Source organism: Panthera pardus, unplaced genomic scaffold (assembly GCF_024362965.1).
Source record: "Panthera pardus isolate Hobbes unplaced genomic scaffold, ASM2436296v1 HiC_scaffold_3, whole genome shotgun sequence".
Classification (NCBI taxonomy): Eukaryota; Metazoa; Chordata; class Mammalia; order Carnivora; family Felidae; genus Panthera; species Panthera pardus.
In genome coordinates, this window is record NW_026526876.1 from 23,744,506 (window position 1) to 23,770,178 (window position 25,673).

A 25,673-nucleotide genomic window follows, 5' to 3' on the forward strand; every position below is an offset into this window, starting at 1 on the left:
TTCATCCAAGTTCAAGGCTTGGGATTCCCGGTCCATCCCAGCTATGCACATCCGGGGTGCAGGTCTGCATGAGGCTGGTCTGTGGCAAGAGTGGTAATTTTATTCCCAGGCCACGCCGACACAAACCTTTATGCCAAGGCAACCCTGAAGTTGGGGCCCTGGGGAGGTCAGATGTAGTTTGTCTTTACCTTAAGAATGTAGCCTTTTGGGAGTCCCAACTAATATTGGGAGGGAGGGTTCTTTTTTAGACATTCTTCTTTAGATGTGCTTTGGTCCTTGGCTTCTGCCTTTATTCCACTGAAGGCAAGGAACAGAAAAGTCCAAGTATGAAGGGTCAGCAAATATCTTCTTTAGATCAAAAATGTTTTTGATGGGATCACCTGGGTGGCTCAGTCGGTGAAGCATCTGACTTTTTACTTGGGGTCAGGTCGTGCTCTCATAGTTCATGGGTTTGAGCCCTGAGTCAGGGTCTGCACGAGCCTGCTTGGGATTCTTTCTTTCTCTGTCCCTCCCCTGCTCACAGGCTCGCTCTCTCTCTCTCTCTCTCTCTCTCTCTCAAAATAAATACATAAACAACAACAAAAAATTTTTTAAATAAATGTCTTTAAAAAATGTCTTTGATGCTCTAATGTAAAGCTTGGTTTCACTTTCTTTAAATAAAAAATACATAAAAATCCAAAGAAAAAATGTAACCAATTTTATTTCCACCACCTATAATTAACTACTATTTATATCCTCTCATATTTGTTTTGCTATACTACTTTTTAAAAGTTATTTATGCTCTTTTAAGGTAATTTAGGCAAAAAAGAAATATAGGGGCACCTAGCTGGCTCAGTTGGGAGAGCATGTGCCACTTGATCTTGAGGTCATGAGTTTGGGCCCCCTATTGGATGTGGAGATGACTTAAATAAAAATAAGACAAGAAAGACAGAAAGAAAGGAAGAAAGAAAGAGAAAAAGAAAGAAAGAAAGAAAGACAGGAAGAAAGAAAGAGAAAGGAAAACTGAGCATTTTAAAAGCTTGTGTTGTCAACATTAAACAACATTCTAGACACCACTGATGCACATGCAGCCTTTTGTGCACCAAGACAGATAAAATATTGATCATGAATAGATAAAAAGATAAAAATACTTTGTAAAAATGGCAACTATAAGTGTGATTGCCATTAAAATATTACATTTTCTTGGGGTGCCTGGGGTGCGGTTAAACATTGGACTTGATTTCCGCTCAGGTCATGATCTCAGGGTCCTGAAATCGAGCCCTGCGTTGGGCTCTGTGCTGACAGTGAGGAGCCTGCTTGGGATTCTCTCTCTCTCCCTTTCTCTCTCTCTGCCCTTCCACCACCCATGAGCACGCTCTCAGAATACACAAGCATTTTTTAAATTACACGTTGTTCAATCCAAACGCTTTGGGATGCAGCGAAGGCAGTCCTGAGAGGAAAATACATTGCAATCCAGGCCTATCTCCAGAAACAAGAAAAATCCCAAATACAAAATCTAACAGCACACCTAAAGGAAATAGAAGCAGAACAGCAAAGGCAGCCTAAACCCAGCAGAAGAAGAGAAATAATAAAGATCAGAGCAGAAATAAACAATATAGAATCTAAAAAAACTGTAGAGCAGATCAACGAAACCAAGAGTTGGTTGTTTGAAAAAATAAACAAAATTGACAAACCTCTAGCCAGGCTTCTCAAAAAGAAAAGGGAGATGACCCAAATAGATAAAATCATGAATGAAAATGGAATTATTACAACCAATCCCTCAGAGATACAAACAATTATCAGGGAATACTATGAAAAATTATATGCCAACAAATTGGACAACCTGGAAGAAATGGACAAATTCCTAAACACCCACACTCTTCCAAAACTCAATCAGGAGGAAATACAAAGCTTGAACAGACCCATAACCAGCGAAGAAATTGAATCGGTTATCAAAAATCTCCCAACAAATAAGAGTCCAGGACCAGATGGCTTCCCAGGGGAGTTCTACCAGACATTTAAAGCAGAGATAATACCTATCCTTCTCAAGCTATTCCAAGAAATAGAAAGGGAAGGAAAACTTCCAAACTTATTCTATGAAGCCAGTATTACTTTGGTTCCTAAACCAGACAGAGACCCAGTAAAAAAAGAGAACTACGGGCCAATATCCCTGATGAATATGGATGCACAAATTCTCAATAAGATACTAGCAAATCGAATTCAACGGCATATAAAAAGAATTATTCACCATGATCAAGTGGGATTCATTCCTGGGATGCAGGGTTGGTTCAACATTCGCAAATCAATCAACGTGATACATCACATTAATAAAAAAAAAAAAGAAGAACCATATGAATCCTGTCAATCGATGCAGAAAAAGCCTTTGACAAAATCCAGCACCCTTTCTTAATAAAAACCCTTGAGAAAGTCGGGATAGAAGGAACATACTTAAAGATCATAAAAGCCATTTATGAAAAGCCCACAGCTAACATCATCCTCAATGGGGAAAAACTGAGAGCTTTCCCCCTGAGATCAGGAACATGACAGGGATGCCCACTCTCACCGCTGTTGTTTAATATAGTGTTGGAAGTGCTAGCATCAGCAATCAGACAACAAAAGGAAATCAAAGGCATCAAAATTGGCAAAGATGAAGTCAAGCTTTCGCTTTTTGCAGATGACATGATATTATACATGGAAAATCCGATAGACTCCACCAAAAGTCTGCTAGAACTGATACATGAATTCAGCAAAGTTGCAGGATACAAAATCAATGTACAGAAATCAGTTGCATTCTTATACACTAACAATGAAGCAACAGAAAGACAAATAAAGAAACTGATCCCATTCACAATTGCACCAAGAAGCATAAATTACATGTTGTTGAATTTAGTGTAAGAAAAATAAAAGGAAGTGAAATTGGAATTGTTGAACTTCACATGTCTCTACCACAGGAAAACTCATTTCCTAAAATAGGTCTCTAGGGTTAATTTTAAAAAAGTACAGGGGTGAACATTAAAAACAGTAAGATATTTAAGTCATTATGCTTTTTAAAAACGTTACATCCTTCAGATTTGGGAAGTATTTACAGACTGTCTGCTGTGAGCCTTAGGGGATGTTCTCCCTCCCATCTTCGGAGTCGAGAGTTACATCACGGTTACATCATCCGGGTTACCGCGTTCAAGTTCGGTTCACTGTATTTCTCCTGGTTGTTTTGCTCTCTGATCAAACGGATTCAAAGTCAACACTGTGCTTTCACTTCTTGCCTCTTTGTTCCTGAATTCTTTGAGATGTCCGAATTAGGTTATCAACACTTCAGAAAGACTCCTGGTGCGATGGCTTTAAGCGAGTCATTTCATGGTTTGAAAATAAGACCTTATAAATAGAATGGCATCCTAATTGAAAGAGGAGATCCCTGCCAACACCTTCCCTGAAAGCATTGTAGATTTCTAGTTCTCAAACTTGAATATGTGTAGAAATTACCTGGGGGCTTGTTAAAAATGCAGATTCAGGGAGCCTGGCAGAGGGTCTGACAGAGATTCGGCATTTCTAACAAGTGTCCAAGGTATCACCCGTGCTACTGGCCTGTGGATCCCACTCTTTATAGCACTCTTGTGGACTTTGCTGCATTATCTGTCGACCCTGAATGTGGCTGCAGAGAAGTTTAATGCCAGTTTTATTTCTCCTCTGTTGAAGATGATTTGCCTTCTCTCCCTGGATGTCTAAAGAATTCTTCTATCCTTGAGATTCAGCCATCACATGGGATTTGAGCTTTCTCTATCAGACTTCCCTGGCGGCGTGGGGGGGGTGGTGGTGAGGAGGGAACGTTCTTTTTAATTTGGAAGTGCAGCCTTTTTCTTTATTTATGAGCTATTCTTCCTGAATTATAGTTTTGTGTACCTCTGTACCATGTGATGGGCCCCTATTTCATGGAGAGAAATTTATGATTGAATTATCTTGGTCTGCGTTCTGGATCTTGTCGCTTCATTTATTGCTTTCTTTTCTGTATTATTTTTTATCTGCATTTACTCTGATTAACGAAGCTTCTCAGTGCCAGTAATTCAATTCTCACCAGTGTCTATTCTATTAATTATTCTTTCTTTTTTTGTTGTTGTTTGGTTCTGTAATTACATGGTTCTGAACCTTGTGATCATTTTTCTGAGGTCAATATTACCCCTTCTGATTCTGTTCTTGAGCTAAGACAGCTCTGTGCCTCTTGAATGCTGTATTCTCTCTTCCCTCTATAGGATATTTGCAGTTACCAAGCTACTGCTTTTGCTAAGACTTAAGTGCCTCTGTCTCACTTGATGTAATGTGGTGACTTCTTGATTCTCTTTCCACAGTGCATTGCACCTGCGTGTTCAACCTCAATTCTCATTTCCCTCAATTCTGAGTGTAGACCATCAGAGAAAGTGAGGCTCATTGTTCATTTCTTTATCTCCCTCTCCCCCAACAAATGTGAGATACTGTGATTTATGGGATATATATGTATTTTGTCAGATGACCAAAATATGTTTCTCATATACATTTGGTCTTCGTCCACATTTCTTGTCTCACAGCTCACAAAACCCTTAGAATTTCCTGAGCAGTAAAAGCAAAGGGAGCATCCTTTGTTTTAATATTTGGTCTCTTGACCTCAGCTGCTGCAAATGCTTCAAAGCCATCAAGATGCCATGGGTGTTTCCTTATTCATAACCAGCCCCTTTCCACCAATATTGGGTTTATGTTAACGTGGTGATTTTTGGAAAGCACCTAAGAATTGACAGCTGGTTGCCAAGGGAACCCACCAAGAATAGAGGGTGGAACTGAAAGTTTCGGGGAGGAGAGAGGTCCTGGAGAAATCAATCACCAATGACTAGTGAGTTACTCAATCATGCCTATGTAATGAAGCCTCCACTAAAAACCCCCAGGAGGAGGGGGTTCAGGGAGCTTCCAGGTTGGGGAACCAGAACACTTCCATGTACCAACATGTCGGGGCCCAAACTCCAGGAGGACAGAAACTCCTTTGTTTGGGACCTCACCCTATGTGTCTCTTCATCAGGCTATTGATGTGTATCCTTTAACGTCCTTCATAATATCCTTTGTAAACTGGTCATCTAGTGTATAAATAGGTTTCCTGAGTTCTGTGAGTCGCTCTAGCAAATTACTTGAACCCCAGGAGGAGGTCGGGGGGAACCTCTGATTTAGAGCCAGTTGGTCAGAAGCACAGGTAACATTCTGGGCTTATAATTGGTCTGTCTCATGGGCCTGAGCCCTTACCTGTGGAATCCGATGCCATCTCCAGGTAGAGAGTGTCAGAATTGACTTGAGTTGTAGGGCACCCAGCGAGTCCCCAAGCCTGGCTTGGTGGTATGGGGTCCCCTTCACGCATTGGAGTTGGGTGCAGACCCCAAAAGAAACCATGTTCCTAATCTTCAGAGTCCAAAGAGAAAAAAGTGAATAATTGGTTGTCTCCAATTTTTCGATGTGGTCTTTTTGGCTGTGGGGGATGGGAGGGGAGACATGGGAGCCAGTTGAGAGCCAAGTACTTCTCAGTTTTTCTCTATGGATTCTTTTATTTCTTGTCGATCCTCTCATCGTCTGATTGCAGTTGCTGATTTTTGCCTCTGGTGATTCTTTTAAAACTTAAGTCAGGTCAGGAGCGCCTGGGTGGCTCAGTCGGTCAAGTGTCCAACTCTTGATTTTGGCTCAGGGCATGATCTCACAGTTCACGAATTCAAGCCCCACATCAGACTCTGCACTGACAGCACAGAGTCTGCTTGGGATTCTCTCTCTCTCTCTCTCTCCTCTCTCTCTCTCTCTCTCTCTCTCTCTCTCTCTCTCTCTCTTTCTCTCTCTCCCCCTCCCTCTGCCCTCCCCGACTCACACTCTCACTCTCACTCAATAAATAAATAAACATTAAAAAAAATTTTAAGGCAGGTCATACCACTCCATTATGTAAAATTTTCCAGTAGCTCCCCATCTCTGAGAAGAAAGCCTGAGACCTTACACTGGTTCCCTGGGCCCATAGAGATATGCCTCCATCATCACTCCTGTTGGCTCCCTGACCTCATCCAACTCTCTCCTCCTTGCTCATTCTGCTGAGACCTGCTGGCCTCTTTGTTATTCCAGGTGTTTGCCTGCCTCAGGAACTTCTACCTGGAACATTCTTTCCTCCTCCCATCCCTCCCCCCCCCCCCCCCCCGCCTCCATATCTGCAGGGCTTGCTCCTTCTAAGTCTTTGTTCAAATAGCCTCTCAAAGTGACCTTCTTTGGCCAGCCTAGAAAACTACAGCCCTTGGTCCTTCCCTTTACTATTCACATTTTTCTCCATAGCACCTATGACTCTAACGTACCATATCATTTATTTCTTTACTTTTCCTACTGATTGTCTCTACCTCTGTGTTCCCTGCTCCTTGCCAAGGTAAGCTATGCCAGGGTAGAGATTTCTCTGGCTAGAAACGTACTTGTCACAGGGGCACCTGGGTGGCTTAATCGGTTGAGCGTCCAACTTTGGCTTAGGTTGTGTTCTCATGGTTCATGAGTTTGAGCCTTGAGTCAGGCTCTGTCCTGACAGCTCAGAGCCTGGAGCCTGCTTCGGATTCTATGTCTCCATCTCTCTCTCTGACCCTTCCCTACTTGCGCACGCTCTCTCTCTCTCTCTAAAAAAATAAACATTAAGGGGCACCTGGGTGGCTCAGTCGGTTGTGTGTCCGACTTCGGCTCAGGTCATGATCTCACGGTCCATGAGTTGGAGCCCCACGTTGGGCTCTGTGCTGACAGCTCCTGGAGCCTGCTGCAGATTCTGTGTCTCACTCTCTCTCTGCCCATCCCCTGCTCACGCTCTCTCTCTCTCTCTCTTTCTTGTCACACTTAGGCAGTATTTAATAAATGTTGGTTGAATTTATGTATTTGTTCTGTCACGGTGTTGGTAGTATATTTTGCTCATCATGGTATTGAGGGAGAGAAACTCTTTGGGGATGTTTCTCCTGCCCCTTCAACCCCCTCTCGCTTAATCTTCTCAACAATCTCCTTTACATTTCGTGATGAAAGCCATTCTTGTTCCCAGAAATCCTGTTCCAGTGTATAAGAAGCTTCTAATCAGGATGCCTTCTTATTGTTCATATTATACCTTTAACTGTAGCCCACTTCAGATTTCTTTGTTCCATGGGGTAACAGAGAAACACATACCTAAATAAAATATCCTTCACTTCTCAGCATCGCAACCTTCATTTTGATGGTAAAATGAGCTAAAATAGGGCAGTAGGAAGTTTATTTTGACTGCCTTCTTTTGATTCTTTCATTTGCTATTCCTTCTTGTATCTTCCCCCTTGGTGACAAAAGCCATATTCTGAATGAATCTTTGGCAAGTGGGTGACTTCGATTAAGGGCAGAAGAGTGAGCATTGACACACAGTTGGTTCCCTTCAAAGTCGGCATGTTTTCTCAGGTGCTTTTCTTGAGTCCCTGTATCCATACGCTCTTCTGGTAGTAACTTAATCTCTGCTAGTCCCTTCACAGGTTTTGTCAGTCCTTAACGCGAATCAAAACATGATTTCAAGTGAGATTTATTTGAACATCTATAACCAAAATAGATGTAGTTTCTTGATACATTAAGTCCTTTGCTCAAGTAGCTATAGCTTTAATAATCTTCAAACCATCTCAGCTAAAGGCTTTGTTATCTTGAATTCTTACCAGCTAGCTTTGAGGAGGACACTTGTTCACTGGAACCAAAGCTCGCTTGGTCAGTAGAGTAAACAGGAATCATCATCATCGTTAGATCTCAGGCACCGTGCCAAGTACTTAACATACATCGTCTGACTTGATCCTCACAGTGATTTAATTATGTAGGTAAATTAAAGGGTACATTTTTTAAGGTTAAAATAAGAAAGATAAATAAAGGCTAAAATCTAAAGTAAAAACGATAAGTAAAGATTAAAATCATGACCCTAATACACATCCAATACGTTATTTAACTTCTTAGTTAATGAGGAAACCAATACAGCGTTATAACTGATTCAAAGGAGAATTCAAAAGAATTGCACACACGTAGCAATGAGGAATGCTGAAACGAATTTACAAATAGATGTAAAACGTGTTCATATCCAAAGACAATGGTGGATTGCATTTCAGTGGATGCAATCCGCACATCTTTAGACAAGAATCCTTTGAATTACTATCAGTGTTTTACATCTTACAAAGTTACAAAATAGCAGCGCTGCTGGGTGGCTCAGTCAGGTAAGCGTCGGACTTCAGGTCATGATCTCAGGGCTTGGGAGTTCGAGCCCTGCCTCCGGCTCTGTGCCAACAGCTCAGAGCCTGGAGCCTGTTTCAGATTCTGTCTCTGTTTCTCTCTGCAGGCCCCTCCCCCCACCTGCTCACATTCTGTCTGTCTCTCACATATAAATAAACATTTAAAAAATTTTTTTTAATTAAAAAAAAAAAACAAAAACCCAAAGCTAACCCAGAAGAGTGTTCTGAACGGGACACTGGGTACTCTTTGTCCGTTTCACAGTCTTTCATAGCTCCAGGGTTTTCCCGACAGTATTGTTCCAATCCTTTGAGATTTTAAAACTCAACACTAGGAATAAAAGATCAGCTTCAATTTGGGGAAAGCAAAAAATCATCTTTAAATAAAGCAAATAATCACTGAATAATAGATCTGGATCTAACATTGAAAATCAAACTTCACATTTTATACCCGAAAGCATCTGTAGTTAAATGATTTGCCAAAGTCATAAAGCTGGTTCTTGGCAGGCCAGGAGAAGAACACAGAAACCAAGACTCGCTCGTAGAGTATTACTAAAATAAACCAAAACAAAAATTAAAAACCTTGTATGTTAAAAGTGCGTTTAAATATTTTACACTTTTTTTTAAAATTTTTTTTTTCAACGTTTATTTTATTTTTGGGACAGAGAGAGACAGAGCATGAACGGGGGAGGGACAGAGAGAGAGGGAGACACAGAATCGGAAACAGGCTCCAGGCTCCGAGCCATCAGCCCAGAGCCCGACGCGGGGCTCGAACTCACGGACCGTGAGATCGTGACCTGGCTGAAGTCGGACGCTTAACCGACTGCGCCACCCAGGCGCCCCTAAATATTTTACACTTAATGAATTACCCTTCTATGATAGAAATAAACTGAAGCAAACATCAACTAGGAGAATTCCTGAGATGGTAGGATAAGATCAGAGTCCATGTTAGTATCAGAAACCTATTTTCTCCCATCAGAGCAAATGTGATGGACCCACATTGCCTAATTACACAAATGGTATATTCATTTAAAAATTGCAAATATGTTCTCTAACCGTAAGGTTTCACTGAGCTGATTATTTCTTTGATTCAATACGTCTGCAAGGAGATATACTCTGGAAAGACATACTCATCAACTGACATTCTCTTTTTAATTAAGTCAAAGTATTCCCTTGCCTTAAGGATACATTATCAAAGAAATTACTTCAATTACAGACTTGAACACTAATTTAGTAAATTAAGGATGTGCCTGACATTTAGTCCAACAGATTGCTAACCTGAGCACTACAATATTTAAATTGAAAATCAAGTCCTGTTCAGATTTGATTCATGTATATAAAAACAAATCAATTTACTAGAGTTTTTCTTAGCTACTTAGGCTCCTGACATGCAAATATAGGTATTGGCACAACTTCACTAGACATACTTTAGCAAGTGGGAAAGTCCTGGAAACGCACTGATCTGCTTATTCAGATTAGCACTGCCAATATAACAAAAAGTAAACAGAGACTATAACTTCCTGTTTTGGGAAATAAGCAAAGGTTCCTTGGACAGACAGTCCACATGGCTCTGTTCTTCAGACTTGTCCAATCTACGTTTCTTGCTCTATTTCTTTTTTTTTTTTTTTTAATTTTTTTTTTCAACGTTTTTTATTTATTTTTGGGACAGAGAGAGACAGAGCATGAACGGGGGAGGGGCAGAGAGAGAGGGAGACACAGAATCGGAAACAGGCTCCAGGCTCCGAGCCATCAGCCCAGAGCCTGACGCGGGGCTCGAACTCACGGACCGCGAGATCGTGACCTGGCTGAAGTCGGACGCTTAACCAACTGCGCCACCCAGGCGCCCCTCTTGCTCTATTTCAATTCACTTTGACTTTGACAAAGCATTTCTTCTTTGTTCACTGTGGCAACTCCTCGGTCAACATTAGCGCTGGAGAGAGATTAACGCTTAAATGATCTCAAGGCTGGGCCACAGCTGGTGAACAAGGAGGAATGTTACAATCTCCCTTTGGGATAGAAATTCGGACATAGGCTTTTTGAGGCACACCTTGCTTTTGAAAACATAAAAAACATAGGAAGGACCACTGGGAAAGGTTTTCACTGTATTTGTAGATTTTCTTTTTTTACGTTTATTTATTTATTTTGAGAGAAAGAGAGAGAGAGAGCGAGCAGGGGAGGGGCAGAGAGACAGAGAATCCCAACCAAGCAGGCTCCATCCTGTCAATGCTTGGCCCAGCACGGGGCTCAAACCCACGAACCGTGAGATTATGACCTGAGCCAAAATCAAGAGTTGGATGCTTAACCGACTGAACCACCCGGGTGCCCCATGTACTTGTAGTTTTGATTGACCTTCCTTCCAGTACCTTATTGAATTTTAGATACTACGATTTGAAGGTTACATTGAAATTTTGGGGTCTGTAGAAAAACTACTGCCTGGGAAGAAGAATTTCCTCTGCTCTGTGGTCCTTTGAGCTGGACGTAGAATCAGACTGACGTGAGACAGACTAACAGAGAGAATCCAATGTAATAGGCCTGCCTGCGGGGAATCCACACAGGCTGGAAATTCCAAAGACAATGAGGCAACGTGAAGCTTCTATGAGCTCAGGAGAAGAGTAGGGCCTGAGGATACAAAGGAGAGGAAGGCCATTAGCAGGAGGGAGAAAGGAGATGTCTGAAAACCAGCCTTGCCCTATTTTGCTGGTAAGTTTCCTAGGTAAAGGGGAGTCTCTGTTAACAGCTCTCTTCCTGGCACAGGCTCTCCTTTCCAATGCAGATTTCGGCAGTTGAGGGGGAGGCAGAGAGCTTCTCCTGCACCTGCTGGGTTTCGATTACTTTTAGTTTCAAAGTATGGCCAAGTGGCCCATCATGGGGCAACCTGCCCTTGGCCCCTACACTATCATTAAAACTAGAAACTGGGATTTGAGAATATAGAATACCAAGTTGAAACTGGGATTTAGTCCTCCGTTAGGGATTCAGTAAACACAGAAGCTTTTACATGTATGGTTCGTACAGATCGTACAACCTTCTGAGGCCTCAAAGCTTTCCTACATCACTGTTGCAGTAATTGAAAAAGAGGTGCCTCCTGGCAGATCGACATTTGCCTTTTAATTGCTGTGTGAACTTGGACGAGCCACTGGCCTGCCCTGTTTCTTAGTTTTCTCTTTTGTAAAATGGGGATAATAATGCTCACTGCCTCCTGGAATTGTTACAAAGATTAAATATGTTAATAGGTGCAACATGTTCAGGACAGAGTCTAGAGCTCACAGGCATCCAGTATAAGTATTTGTAAATTAAATGCACAACGCAAACAAATAAACCCCACAATCCTGGACAATGTTGGAATCCATCAATACTGAGACATAGTAAGGGAGTTGGGAAAAGCCGTGTGACAGAAGTTATCAGTCATGCCCAGGTGACCTGAATCATGTTGTGAATATTCCTGAGGCTCTCCTTGTGAATTCACAAGCTGGACATCCATCTTTGTGAAACATCAGGCTTTCCAGATCATGGCATTGAGGTTTGGGGATCTTTGGGGATCTTTAAAAAAAAGGGGGGGTGGTTTCCAGCTTTATTAGTGAACAGACCAGAGATAACAGCAAAGGATGTGGAGCAAAGGAACCCTTGCTCACTGTTGGTGGGAACAGAAGTTGGCGAAGCCACTATGGAAAACAGTATGAAGGTTCCTCAGAAAAGTAAAAATAGAACTACACTATGATTCAGCCATCCCACTTCTGGGACATCCATGTGAAAGCATGGATGGACCTTTACTCTTTTCTATTTACACTCTCCCTTGGTGATCTCGTCCAGTCACGGCTATCAGAATTTGGTAAGTTCTGAATTTGTATCATGTGTGGATCTGGGTCCTGGATTCCGGACTCTTACTTAACACCTGCAATGTGAATATTGAATAATAAATAGTAGTAATGCGAGTGATGATATTAACAGCTTATTATAATTTATATTATTATTATGCAGTTTTATATTATTCATAAATTTATGTATTTAAACTAGTTTTATTTTGTAAGATGCATGATTATATATCTAAGTATGTTTATTATATGATTTATATTATACATTTTGATTTATTTGTATCAATGGTATTTTATTTATTACTAATCATTTAGTATTCAACAGGTCCAATATTAAATTCTTTGTAGTCTCTCCCAAACCAGGAGATCCTATATGGTCTTCTTCATCTCATTAAAAACGTCTTAGTTCCACCACTTGATTAAGCCAACAACATTGAAGATGGCTTTGACTCGTCTCTTTTTCTCGCTAACGTATATCCAGTTCCATGAACAAATCTATAGGCTCCACCTCCGACATTTTTCCAGAAACTGACTTTGTTACCACCTCTAAGCCACGTTGGGCCGGGCCATCACCATACTAATTTATTACTGTAACCAGTAATATTAGAATGGAAGCCATTGAACTTTTTTAATGTTTTATTTTATTTTGAGAGGAGAGAGAGAAAGAGAGGGAGAGAGAGAAAGTGTGCATGAGAGCAGGGGAGGGGCAGAAAGAGAGGGAGAGGGACAGAATCCGAAGCAGGCTCTGTGCTGTCAGTGTAGAGCCCGATACCAGGCTTGGTCCCATGAACCGTGAGATTGTGACCTGAGCTGAAATCAAGAGTTGAACACTTAACCAACTGAGCCACCCGGGAGCCTTTGAATTTTTTTTTAAATCAGAGAACCTTAGATAACTATTGTATAAGAGTTTTGATTGTCTGTGTTCACCCTGAATGTCAAACATTATGGTCCACAAGGGCATTAACAAACATCCGGGGATTTCTTCTATAGCATTTGATTTCTGAAATGTTTATATTGGTAGCATTTTACTTATACATATTTAACCTAGGCCAGACTCTGTGTACTTTCTCACTTGACAAATATTCCTATGCAGCTCTTTCTATTGTAACACATCAAACAAGCTTAACCTAATTATTTCTAACATCTCTCTTTTTATAAAGTAAAAGAACAAAACTTTGTGCTTTCCAAGAGCCCTCTAGGAAATCTCAAAGACGGCTTCAGTAAAAGATTTTTTTAAAAAAATGTTTTGGTATGTCATATACAGTTGTAGGAAGGCAATTAGAAATGTCGTTAGAAGAAGTGTGGGTACTTGACTAAGATAGGATAATGGGTGCCTGTGACACTATTTAACCGAAGTGACAATATAACATTTAAAAATAAGCATAGAAAAAAAAGATGGCCATCTATGAACCAGTAATCACATCCTCACCAAGCAGAATCTGCCAGCACCTTGATCTTGGACTTCATATCCAAGTCTCCAGAACTGTAAGAAATAAATTTCTGTTGTTTATTAAAAAAAAAAAAAAAAAAAAAAAAATATATATATATATATATATATATATTTAATAAGCACAGAAAATAGCATTGTTGCAAAGACCCTCTTAGTTCTTTAAAAAGTGAGAACCTTTGTTTTTCTTTTTCTTGAATAATCATGGATATGATAAATTCAATGTAAAGCAAAGAAAATTATTCTGGTATGACACAGACTCTTCGCTCTGTAGGCAGATTACACATAAGGGAAACAATGAATTTTAATATTATGGGTAAAGCCACTACTCAGTAAGCCCAGGGAGCAAGACCATCAGAATTGAGGAAACTTTGTTATAAATTTTAACATTTCATAGCTTTTATTGAGACTCTGGTATTATAAGTCAAAGCAGGGCGCCTGGGTGGCTCAGTCGGTTAAGCGCCAGACTTCGGCGCAGGTCATGACTTCATGGTTCATGGGTTCGAGCCCTGCATCTCAGGCTCTGTGCTGACAGCTCAGAGCCTGGAGCCTGCTTCAGATTCTATGTCTCCTCTCTCTGCCCCTTCTTGGCTCACTCTCTCTCTCTCTCTCTCAAAAATAAATAAACATTTAAAAAAAAGTTGAAATAAATAAATAAACATTAAAAAATAATTTTATAAATCAAAGCAAATAAATTCAATTTCAAAGTTTTGTGCTTCATTATGCTCTTTCGTGTTCTGGAACAAACTAAAATTTTCGGACAGTAGTTCTCCCAGGGTCTCTGTGATGTAAAAATTATCCTAATGTAGTAATAACACTAGGATGATATTAATGTTAATACACAATGTGTTCATCATTGCTATCTTCAAACTGATAAAATACCTATACCATTTTTCAATTTCTAATAATTAGGTAGTGATAATTATAGCTCACATAGACAAAGTTCTTTGGGACACGCAGGAGGTCCTAAAAGTGTAGTGTGGCCCAGAGACCAAAAAACCTAAAGTTTGTTGCTTTAGAACAAAACTACTCTTCTTGAAAAATGAAAGCACAGTTGTATATGTCTGTCACTATTACTCCTGGTGTAGTCTCCACCCCCTGGCTGTAACTTTGATTTTCTTAGTTTTTTTTTTTTAGTGTTTATTTATTTTTGAGAGACAGAGACAGAGCACGAGCTGGGGAAGGGCAGAGAGAGAGGCAGACACAGAATCCGAAGCAGGCTCCAGGCTCTGAGCTGTCAGCACAGAGTCCGACGTGGGGCTCGAACCCACGAACCGTGAGATCATGACCTGAGCCAAAGTCAGATGCTTAACTGTGGAGCCACCCAGCTGCCCCTGTGACTTTTAATAAGAGCGTCTGCCTTCTATTTCACAAAGAAAAGCAGGGAGGGGACAACTGAGAACTGTGTCGTACACAAGCCTTTTTTTACCAGACTATCCACGAATGCACATAACGATCCAACTACGTTGTTATGGACTCGATAGCTGTGTCCCCTTCAATTCATATATCGAAATCCTGACCACCAAAGTGGTGATTCTAGAAGGTGGGGCCCTTGGGAGGTGATTAGATCTTGAAGGCGGAGCCCTCACGAATGGGCTTAGTGCCTTTTTAAAAGAGATGGCAGGGAGTTTTATCACCCTGTCTGACACGTGAGAAACAGAGAAGATGGCCCTCTATGAACCAGGACGCAGGCTCTCAGCAGACACTGAGCCTGCTAGTGTCTTGATCTCAGACTTTCCAGACTCAAAACTTGTCAGAAATGTTTGTTGTTTAACCGCCCCCCCTCCCCAGCCTATGGTATTTTTGTTACAGCAGCCTGAAGAGGCTAAGACACACATACATCTCTTACATGTTTTTAAAGTGGCAAAAGAAAAAGAAGAAGAAGAAGAGTATATAGATTAGTATGATCCCAAACTATAACCTCTCCGTGGAATGAAAAAATTAAAAACAAAAGTGTGTAACAGTTATCCATGAAGTAACTCAGTTTAATATCAGTTCAAGGCTGGCTGGGAAATGTGAGCTGGAAACGGATGATGGATAAGACACAAGAAACAAAGGTAGCTTTGGGGTTCCCTGATGATGGGAATGCCACCAGGAGAGATAAGGTTCACAACGTGGTAGGCACATTTCCCAGAAGGCGACGATTTCTGCTTGGGACGGGATGAGTTTGAGATGTCAAAACAGTCAGAGGGAGATGGCCACCAAGCATCTGGCCATGCACGACTAGTGTTTGGAAGACGTGTCAGGGCATTTACAACAGTCCCCCTTTATCCAAGGAGGACGTGTTCCGAGACCCCCAGCGGATGCCTGAAATGGTGGATAGGCCCGAACCCTAGAAATACTATATTGTTTCCTATACATACACACCGATGATAAAATTTAACTTATAAGTTAGACACAGTTAAGAGATTAACAATAATAACTAATAACAAAATAGGACAATTATAGCAATACACCGTAATAAAAGTTATGTGGATGTGGTCTCTCAAAATGTCTTTTTTTTTTTTTTTCAACGTTTTTTTTTTTTTTTTTTTTTTTTATTTTTGGGACAGAGAGAGACAGAGCATGAACGGGGGAGGGGCAGAGAGAGAGGGAGACACAGAATCGGAAACAGGCTCCAGGCTCAGAGCCATCAGCCCAGAGCCTGACGCGGGGCTCGAACTCACGGACCGTGAGATCGTGACCTGGCTGAAGTCGGACGCTTAACCGACTGCGCCACCCAGGCGCCCCTCAAAATGTCTTTTTATACTGTACTCACTCTTGTGATGATTTAAGATGATAAAATGCCAACGTTGGGCTGACATGAAATGGGGTCAGTCACATGGGTATCGTGACATAGTTAGGCTCCTATTGACCCGACAGTATGCCAAAGTGAGGATTTGCTGCTTCTGGACCATGGTCGATCACAGGTAACTGAGACCACAGAAATGGGTGCAGGGATGACCGTATTTGGGCTGGGTCTTACAGGTAACAGATTTGTGAGTTGTCTTTTTTTTTTTTTTTTTTTTTAATGTTTATTCATTTTTGAGAGAGAGTGTGTGAGCAGCGGAAGAGCAGAGAGAGAGGGGGATAGAGGAGCCACAGCAGGCTCTCTGCTGACAGCCGCGAGCCCTATGGGGGGCTTGAACTGACGAACCGTGAGATCATGACCTGAACAGAAGTCAGATGCTCAACCGCCTGAGCCACCCAGGCACCTCGAGAGTTGTCATTATTGAGCTGATAGTTAAGGCCATTCAAACAGATGAAATCGCCAAAGAGAACATTAGGAGAAACAATTTTTTTTTTCAGAATGTAACTGTTATTCTGTGCATAAGCATTACTTCATTCGTTTCTGAAATAGCGTTGCTTATAATTGTTTTTAAAAGTGCAAAAGCTAGCGGGGCACCTGGGTGGCTCAGTCAGTTAAGCATCCGACTTTGGCTCAGGTCATGATCTCAGGGTTTGTCAGTTTGAGCCCCGAGTCGGGCTCTGTGCTGGCAGCTCAGAGCCTGGAGCCTGTTTTGGATTCTGTGTTTCCCCTCCGTCTCTGCCCCTCCCCCCACTCATGTTCTGTCCGTCTCCTTCTAAAAGTTAAATAAAAACATTAAAAAAAATTTTAAAGTGCAAAAGCCAGAAGAAGTTCTCACCATGGCATGTTCAGGCTTGATTGAGCCTGAACACATTTAACGTTTTACATTTAACAACACAATGTAAAAAAACAACAACAGCAACACGTTTCGGCGACTACTTAACCCAGGCTCTGAAAATTATGCCAGTTTCACATTCCTTCTCTCTACTTGGAACCTCTTTTGCATTGGTTCCCCTTTAGTTTGTGACTCGCTGGATTTTTTCTTTTTTTTTCTTTTTTTTTAGCTCATTGATTTCTTGGGCCTGGCTTGGATTTGTAGCACTGTTCTGGCTTATCTGGATACCAATCTGGAAATCACATGGAATTCTGCTTTTGTAACTTACTTCATGGTTTTATTCAGGTGATGATCTTCTGCCCATCTTGCTTGTGTGGGTTTTCCTAGTCTCAAATGGTAACTAATACGATGAATATTTTTAAGTGTTCATTTAGGGCTATTTTCCGGTTACCTCTCCCCACTCCACACCCGCACCTCAATTGAATGACTGGATCAAAGGGTCTGTCTGAACATTGCTATGGACCTAAAATTCGTAAATTGAAGCTCTTAACCCCAGTGTCACAGTATCTGGAGGTGAGGCCTTTACAAGGTAATTAAAGTTAAATTAGGCCATAAGAAAGGGGTCTAGGGGCGCCTCTGTGGTTCAGTTGGTAAAGCATCTGACTGGTGGTTTCGGCTCATGTTATGATCTCACAGGCTCTTGAGTTCGAGTCCTGCTTTGGGCTCCACGCTGGTGATGTGGAGCCTGTTTGGGATTCTCTCTCCCTCTCTCTCTCTCCCCTTCTCTCTCCCTGTCTCTCTGCACCTCCCCCATTCATGCTCTGTCTCTCCCAAAATAAATAAATAAACATTTAAAAAAAGAGTGGGGTCTAATCCCATAGGACTGTGGCTTTATAAGAAAAGGAAGTGAGAGAAATTTCTGTCTCCTGCTCTCTCTCTCTGTCCCCCTCTACCATGTGAGCACACAGAGACATGACATCCCTCTACAAGCCAGAAGAGAGCTCCCCCCAGAACCAACCATGCTGATGCCTTTGCCCTTGGACTGCCAGCCTCCGGAACTGTAAGAAATAAACTTCCTTTGTTTACATAACCCAGTCAATGGTACTTTGTTATGGCAGCCTGAGCTAATACAAACATTTTGTAAGTTATTGATACATATTGATAAATTACTTTCCAGAAAGGTGTTACCAATATACCCCTTATTACCTGGCACCCTCTCAGCAATACATTCAAATTTTTTATAAAAACTTTATACTCTTAAGGTAGATAGATAGATAGATAGATAGATAGATATTCTTTAAAAAATTTTTAAAGCTCATTCTTTTCAAGTTTCATTTCATCCAAATAGATTTAGCTTCCATGGCATTGCCTCATGGATATTTTGAAGTTCTCAGGGTTAGTAATATTTCACAGAGATAAAAATGTCCACTCAGGAATCCCAAAACAAAGCAAACAAACACGCATAAGAAAAAATTTAAAAATTTCCATCATTTGATCACCCCCCTTTTTGTATGTATGGAAAGGAAAAGCTAAGAACTAAGAACCCAAGACGGTTTCAAGGCCGTGAATTAATAGAATTGACAAAGACTTATCATATAGGCTCTCTTCATTTTAAAGCCTATTTTGCAAAGCAATGCCATTTTTGTAAGAAAGGAATAATACAGAAAGATTGCTATAGAAACAGAAAATATACTCTCTTTCAGTTACTTTTTATCATGCTTTGAAATAAAGAGCTTACTAACAAAACACTCTCTTTTCCCCAGGATGGAACCCTAAACTGTTATGTTTCACGTACAATAGTTTTTTCTCCTTCAGCTGGCAACAGAAATCAGCAGCTTAAGAGGTAGAATGGAATTAGGGCCTAAATTCCACTTTCCCATCTACTTTTCAGAACCATTATACTGTGCTGTCCACAGAATGCAAATATTTACAGCACATATTAAATAGTCACAGAAATCTGCCAATGATCACCACTGACAATTATCCTGAGGATAAATTCACAATGCTATGCCTTTATGTCTGACTCTGACTCACTTTTCCATTCTTACTCCATTCTTAAGTCACCTGTTCCATTCAGTATTACTTTACAGCACATAGCGAGCGCACTGTTCTCCTAACTTTGTCCTGAGTTGGCACCCAGTGAGTGGAGATGAAAATATCTTTCACGTCAGTTTGTCTTGCCTCATAACATTCTCAAGCTGTTTTCCCCATTTTAGCCTTTCAAGGGCAATTCTGTCCTACTGGGTCGTCTCGAAGTTGAATGGATTTCCATAGAAGAGGGGCCTGCAGAGTTGATAATCGAACAAAGACATGAGAAAATGAAAGTCACCTGTACTGACCAAGTGGGCAAGGGAGGGCAATCCAATGTCAAATAAAGGGTGTTTCCAAAGTCAAGCTTAAGAGACTTTTGTTTTATGGAAACCCCAGCCAGAAATGCCCTCGACACAGAAAGGTTTCCTTATGGGCTTTGAGTTTGCATCTTAATGTTATTTTTGTAGCATCTATGTTGGTTTTTATATACCGTAAATAGAAAAAACAAAACAAAACAAAACAAAGCAAAACCAACAAACCACTGAGTTGAGGAATTGGAAAGATAATTTGAGCAGAGTGATGAGTAGGTAGGGTATGGAATAAAAAGGCCAGTTCTTCATATAGAAAAATGTTCTATTTCAGAAAAAAAAAAAGCCTCTTCTGGTTCTAAAAAAAAAGTAATTTAAGTGATTCTTGTTTTGTTCCATTTAGAAGTTCGGTATAGCAATTCCAATTTCTTGAATGCCTAATGCTCTTTAAACTGAACAGAAAAGATGCAATTAAGTGTGTATAACTTACTTGAAATGAAATTAGGTTCAAATTTAATTTCTACATCGTAGTATGGAAAATGCCAGATTTTTAATAATCTTACGGAAAAAAAATGATGTCTCCTTGTATTAGGATCTAATACAATTGGAAAATAATATTCTCGTAGCTTCAATGGAGACTTTAAGAAAAGGGTGTGTCTAATTCAAAGAACATCTTGATTCCTATAGAAAATCAGGTGGTGTTTCCCCCTCTTTCTGTTGACATGTGAATGGATGTCATGACCTCTGATGGATGAGTTGGCCCAGGGGAGTTACATCAATTCCACATTATGACATGTCAGCCAAGATCTAGAGAATTACACGTCAGCCAAGATCTAGAGAATTAAGTGTATCACTTAATTCTCAGCAGAAAAGGGAGCCTGCTTTTGGAACATACTAGCATGCCATAAAATAGCAACTCACAGCTTTATCAAGACGCCCCAAATGATATCTTAGACAAATTTCAGACATATTAGATGGTATTAAATCTTGATCTAAACAAAAATGATAACAACATTATGTGATTACTCTGTGGCAGGCTGTATTTAAGCATGTCATTTGTCATGCCATTTAATTCTTTTAAAAAAAAATTTTTTTTTAATGTTTATTTATTTTTTTGAGAGACAGAGACAGAGCGTGAGTGGGGGAGGGGCAGAGAGAGGGAGACACAGAATCTGAAACAGGCTCCAGGCTCTGAGCTGTCCGCACAGAGCCTGACGCGGGGCTCAAACCCACAAACGGCGAGATCATGACCCGACCTGAAGTTGGACGCTTAACCAACTGAGCCACCCAGGCGCCCCTCACGTCATTTAATTCTTATACCAGCCCTATGAAATAGTTGCTAATTATTATTTCCATTTAACAGATGAAGGAACTGAAGCTGAGGGATGTTAATTTATTTCCCCCAAATCACACAGCCAGTATGTGTTGGAACTGTGATGTACATCGTGTGTGTGTGTGTGTGTGTGTGTGTGTGTGTGTGTGTGTGTGAGTGAGTGTGAGATCTTCCTCTTGAAAGACACTTTACCCTTGCCTCTGGTCCCACACAAAGTCCTCTAGGCTACTCACAGTATTCTCCTGATAGAGGAGTTGGGATATAATATTTCTGTGATTACCATACTGTTAAATGGCATAGTGTTTTACAAACTAGATAAAAATAAATTTTTAGCCTTCCCTATAAAGCAGCTCAAGGTATAAATTTGGTATATTGAAACCAGAACATTCTTAAGATTTCATCATGCTTGATTTTTTTAATGGGTAGTTGGTCTTGTTTCCCTAATGTAGCTTTGGATGTAGGGTCCAGGCTCCTTGCTGTCTTGGAACTGTTTTTGCAACTCTGGAGGTTTGCCGAAATGTTAAGTGATTCTTGTCTCTAGAAATGCAAATGAATTTTGTCCAGAGGAATACCAACGATCATTGCCCTGTGGACATAGATCAATTTTGCATCCATGAGTAAATTGATTTCAGCATTCCTGATCATGTGTGTGTTGCATGAATTTCCTGTTGAGCCAGTTGTAACATCTGACTGATCCCCCCCACTATATAATGAATTCAATAAAATCTTTGACGTGTGTTCATTTTGTATTTCACCATTAAGCAAAATTTTTCCCGGGGCACCTGGGTAGCTCAGTTGGTTGAGCGACTGACTCTTGATTTCAGCTCAGGTCATGATCTTGAGGTCGTGAGATCAAGCCCTGCCTCAGGCTGGACTGAGCATGGAGCCTGCTTAAGAGTCTCTCCCTCTTTCTCTCTCTCTCTCTCTCTCTCTCTCTCTTTCTCCCTCTCTCTCTCTCTTTCTCTTTCTCTCTCTTTCTCTTTCTCTCTCTCTTTCTCTCTGCCCCTGCCCCACTCATTCTCTCTCTCTGTCTCTTTCTCAAAAAAAATTAAAAACAAATTTTTTAATTGTGGAAATTTGTTTTCTCTCATATATACTTATTTATTTATATTCACATGATATGCACACATATATACAGATACATATATGTGTGTATGTGTATATATATATACATATATATATATATATGTATATGATCTTCAATTTTGTCTCTTAACCTGCAAAGCCTAAAATACATTTCTTTAGCTTTTTCTAGAAAAGTCTGCCTACCTCGTTCGTTCTATAAATGAAGGTACTATTCTAGTCCCTGGGGATATATAACAGGGACCACAAAGAAGTGATTCTCGTCCCAGTGGAACTTATATTCTTACAAGGAAGAGTAAAAGTAGGCAAGTTAATAATTATACAGTTGCTTCTTGAACAGTACAAGGATTAGGGGCGCTGAACCCCTGTGCAGTCGAAAATCCACATGTAACTTTGGACTCCCCCCAAATTTAAATAATGGCCTACTGTTGACCTAAAGCCTTACCGATAACATGAAGAATCAAACACATAGTTCGTATGTTGTGTGTATTACACACTGTATTCTTACATGACATAAGCCAGAGAAATAAATAAATAATAAGGCAAGCAAGAGAAAAAAATACTATTACGAAAGTCATGAGGAAGAGAAAATACATACACGGTACCACGCTGTATTTATCGAAAAAATAATAGCATATAAGCGGACCCACACAGTTCAAACCAGTGTAGCTCAACTGTGTGTGGGTAGGAGACTATTCTTGTTCTTAGATAATACATAACCACAATGTTTAGGGGGAAAGGGCATAATGTGTGCTACTTATTCTCAAGTGGTTCAGACAATAAAAACAACACGTGTGTCCACAAAATGTTGAGGGGAAAGGGCGTTAAGCAAGAATTCTGTGTCCAGCTAAATCATGATTCATGCATCAAGGCAACAGTATTATATTATAAACCTCCAACTAGCTTAATTGTTCCCACCACAAAAAACAAATGATAATTATGTGAAGAGATATAGGTGCTATCTAACGTGACAATGGAACTCCTACTGCAATTGTTTAATGTATCAAATCAACCAGCTGTATACCTTACACTGATGCAGTGTTATATGTCAGACGTATTTCAGTTTTTAAAAAATTTCTCAGATAATCTAGATGCTCAGCTAGATTTAGGATCTACTGACATCATACTCTGTTTTACAGTTGTATATGCGGAGTTCTCCTTCATGGCAATTTAAGTTCTTTAAGGACAGGAACTATGCTTTTCAATTTTGCTTTCTCTTGTCATAGAGTGCCTTGCACATATAACAGTAAGAACTCAGTGGCCATTTGTAGAATTCAATTGCATAGTGGCTGAAATTTCTTGCCAATTATAGGCATATCATTATACCTTCCTTTTTATGTAGTAACTCTCTATATATAAACACACACACATGTGTGTGTATATATATATGTGTGTGTGTGTGTGTATGTATATACACACACACACACACATATATATATACTTTGTGGTTTTCATGCAGTGGGTGTTGTACATATATGCTTATTTGAGTTAATAGTATACGAATTCACTTTTCTCTTAGGTAAAATCATGAAGTGTAAGAGCATCAGTTGAATAAAAAACACTAAAAGAAAATATAATCGAGTTGGTGAAAGTTCTGGGAATTGGTGGTGATTTTTAAAGCTTAGAAAACCTGGATCAAGAAAGGCAATTGTGGGGGAGGGGGACACATGACTGGCTCAGTTGGTTGGGGATCCAACTTCAGCTCAGGTCATGATCTCATGGTTCACAAGTTCGAGCCCTGTGTGGGGCTCTGTGCTGACAGCTTGGAGACTGGAGCCTGCTTTGAATTCTGTGTCTCCCTCTCTCTCTGCCCCTCCCTGGCTCGTGCTCTGTCTCCCTCAAAAATAAATAAAAAACATTAAAAAATGTTTTACTAAAAAAAATTTTTTAAGGTAATCTATATGCCCCATGTGGGCCTTGAATTCAAGACCTCAAAGTCAAGCACTGCACACTCTAGTGACTGAGCCAGCCAGTCAGAACCCTTCTTAACCCAGCATTCCACACACCCACTAACAAACTACGTGGGGAAGCATGTGAATAAGAAATTGGCCATCCATTCTTGAAATAAAGGAAAAAGTAATCAAGTTTTTTTTTAAGGTAACTTCTTAAGGTCTTTCAGTAATTTCTTGCCTTTCACTTGAGTGATTTTTTTCTTCCTCTTTTTTCTTCCTTCTTTGCTTATGAGTTTTATGTTTGTCTCTACGTTTTTAGTGGTATGTCAGCGGGAAATTACCTCAATGCCATGGTAGCCTCCAAGTCCACTACCAAGGGGCTAAGCAGAAAGGCTGACAGACCAAATTAAGATGCCGAAATCCCACTACGTGTTGAATTGGTTCAAAGCATCCAGCAAGAGGCAAGGGGAGGCATGTAGGAGATTAATAGTGTAGGTTGGAAAGGGTGCAATTGAGAGGGAAGGACCAAATTACCTGAATCTTGTGTGATGAAATGTTCCCGTGTCCTACCTCCCACTTTTCCACATCAACTTTCTGCATTAAGCTTGTGGTATGAGGACCAGAGTTGAGAGTGAGTTGAGAAGACTCAGCAAATGAAGGTATCTAGAGCCAATTCATATTTTGTCTACCCCACTCAGGGACTAATATGCCCTGCTTGGGGTTCTCTCTCTCCCTCAGCCTCTCTCCCCTGCTTATGCTCTCTCTCTCTCTCTAAAATAAAAATACATATAAAGGGGCATCTAGGTAGCTCAGTTGGTTGAGCATCTGACTTCAGCTCAGGTCATGATCTCGCAATTCATGAGTTCAAGTTCCACATCGGGCTTGCTGTTGTCGGCAAAGAGCCCGCTTCAGATCCTCTGTCCCTTTCTCTCTGCCCTCCCCCACTTACACTTTCTCAAAAATTAATAAAACATTAAAATAATTTTTTAAATATATGTATATATTCGTTAAGAGAATAAATCATTAAAGTCTTATTTTTTCAAATATTTCTATTTTTAATCTTATCTTGTTCTTTCACTTATTTTTATCTCACATTCTTTCTTTTATGTTTTTAACTGTTTTATTTTTTGTAGCCATTTTAAGGTTGTTTTATTAACAGAAGTTATTTGGACACAGATTTCTTTTCAATTTGGGGTATCTGCTGACTCTCCCTTGTGGTGGATTCTTCTCTTGTGCACCATGCACGCATACTGAGAGCTTATCTTCAGTGAAGATAGTTTATTCTGTGGGATTCTTTTGTGCCCTGAATTGTGCAAATATCCTACACATTTTCATATTTGCTTCTCCAGGAGGTTGGCACTTTCTGTTTTTAAGCCTCTGCTTCTGTTTTCAAATGCTAATGTAAAACTTGATTTCCATAGACCAAGGACTTCCAATTTTCATGGGGACTCTTGCCCTCCACCTCTACCCAATCTAGGCTACAGGGTAGATAGCTTCTTGGCAACTTTGGCTTCAAGAAGAGAAAACCTCTTTAAGGCCACAATTTATGCGGGAATTTTAGTTCCAGTTCCTCATTAAGTGGCTCTAGGACCTTACCTCTTGGTCCTGCATGAGGTCAAAACCTTAATGCCTGGCTCTTCCTACTATGGCTTTGAATTTCTTTGTCATTTCTGGTATCTGAAGCTTTTACTCTCTCAATTTTGAACTCAGCTTTATAGTTTCAAATAGTTATATTCTATCCATTATTTCTTCTTTTTTCAATGTTTATTTATTTTTGAGAGAGAGAGAGAGAGACAGAGTGTGAGTGGGGGAGGGGCAGAGAGAGAGGGAGACACAGAATCCAAAGCAGGCTCCAGCCCCTGAGCTATCAGCAGAGTCTGAAGCGGGGCCCGAACTCATAAACCATAAGGTCATGACCTAAGCTGAAGTTGGTTGCTTAACCA

At 40.4% G+C, this 25,673-nt stretch overlaps 1 long non-coding RNA gene across 4 annotated transcripts in view; it reads left to right on the forward strand.

Moving 5' to 3' along the window:
* The window catches only part of LOC109277027 (uncharacterized), a 49,258-nt gene extending 29,781 nt beyond the window's left edge, over nt 1-19,477 (forward strand). The window contains exons 1-5 of one of the 4 annotated variants that reach the window (XR_002084956.2): nt 10,257-10,908; nt 13,400-13,498; nt 18,052-18,143; nt 18,847-18,926; nt 19,300-19,477. This is a non-coding gene — a long non-coding RNA (uncharacterized LOC109277027). Of the gene's footprint in view, nt 1-10,256; nt 10,909-13,399; nt 13,499-18,044; nt 18,144-18,846; nt 18,927-19,299 lie in introns of those variants that run through there. The other 3 variants (XR_002084953.2, XR_002084955.2, XR_002084954.2) reach the window with 3 other exon arrangements.
* The last annotated feature ends 6,196 nt before the right edge of the window (nt 19,478-25,673 follow it).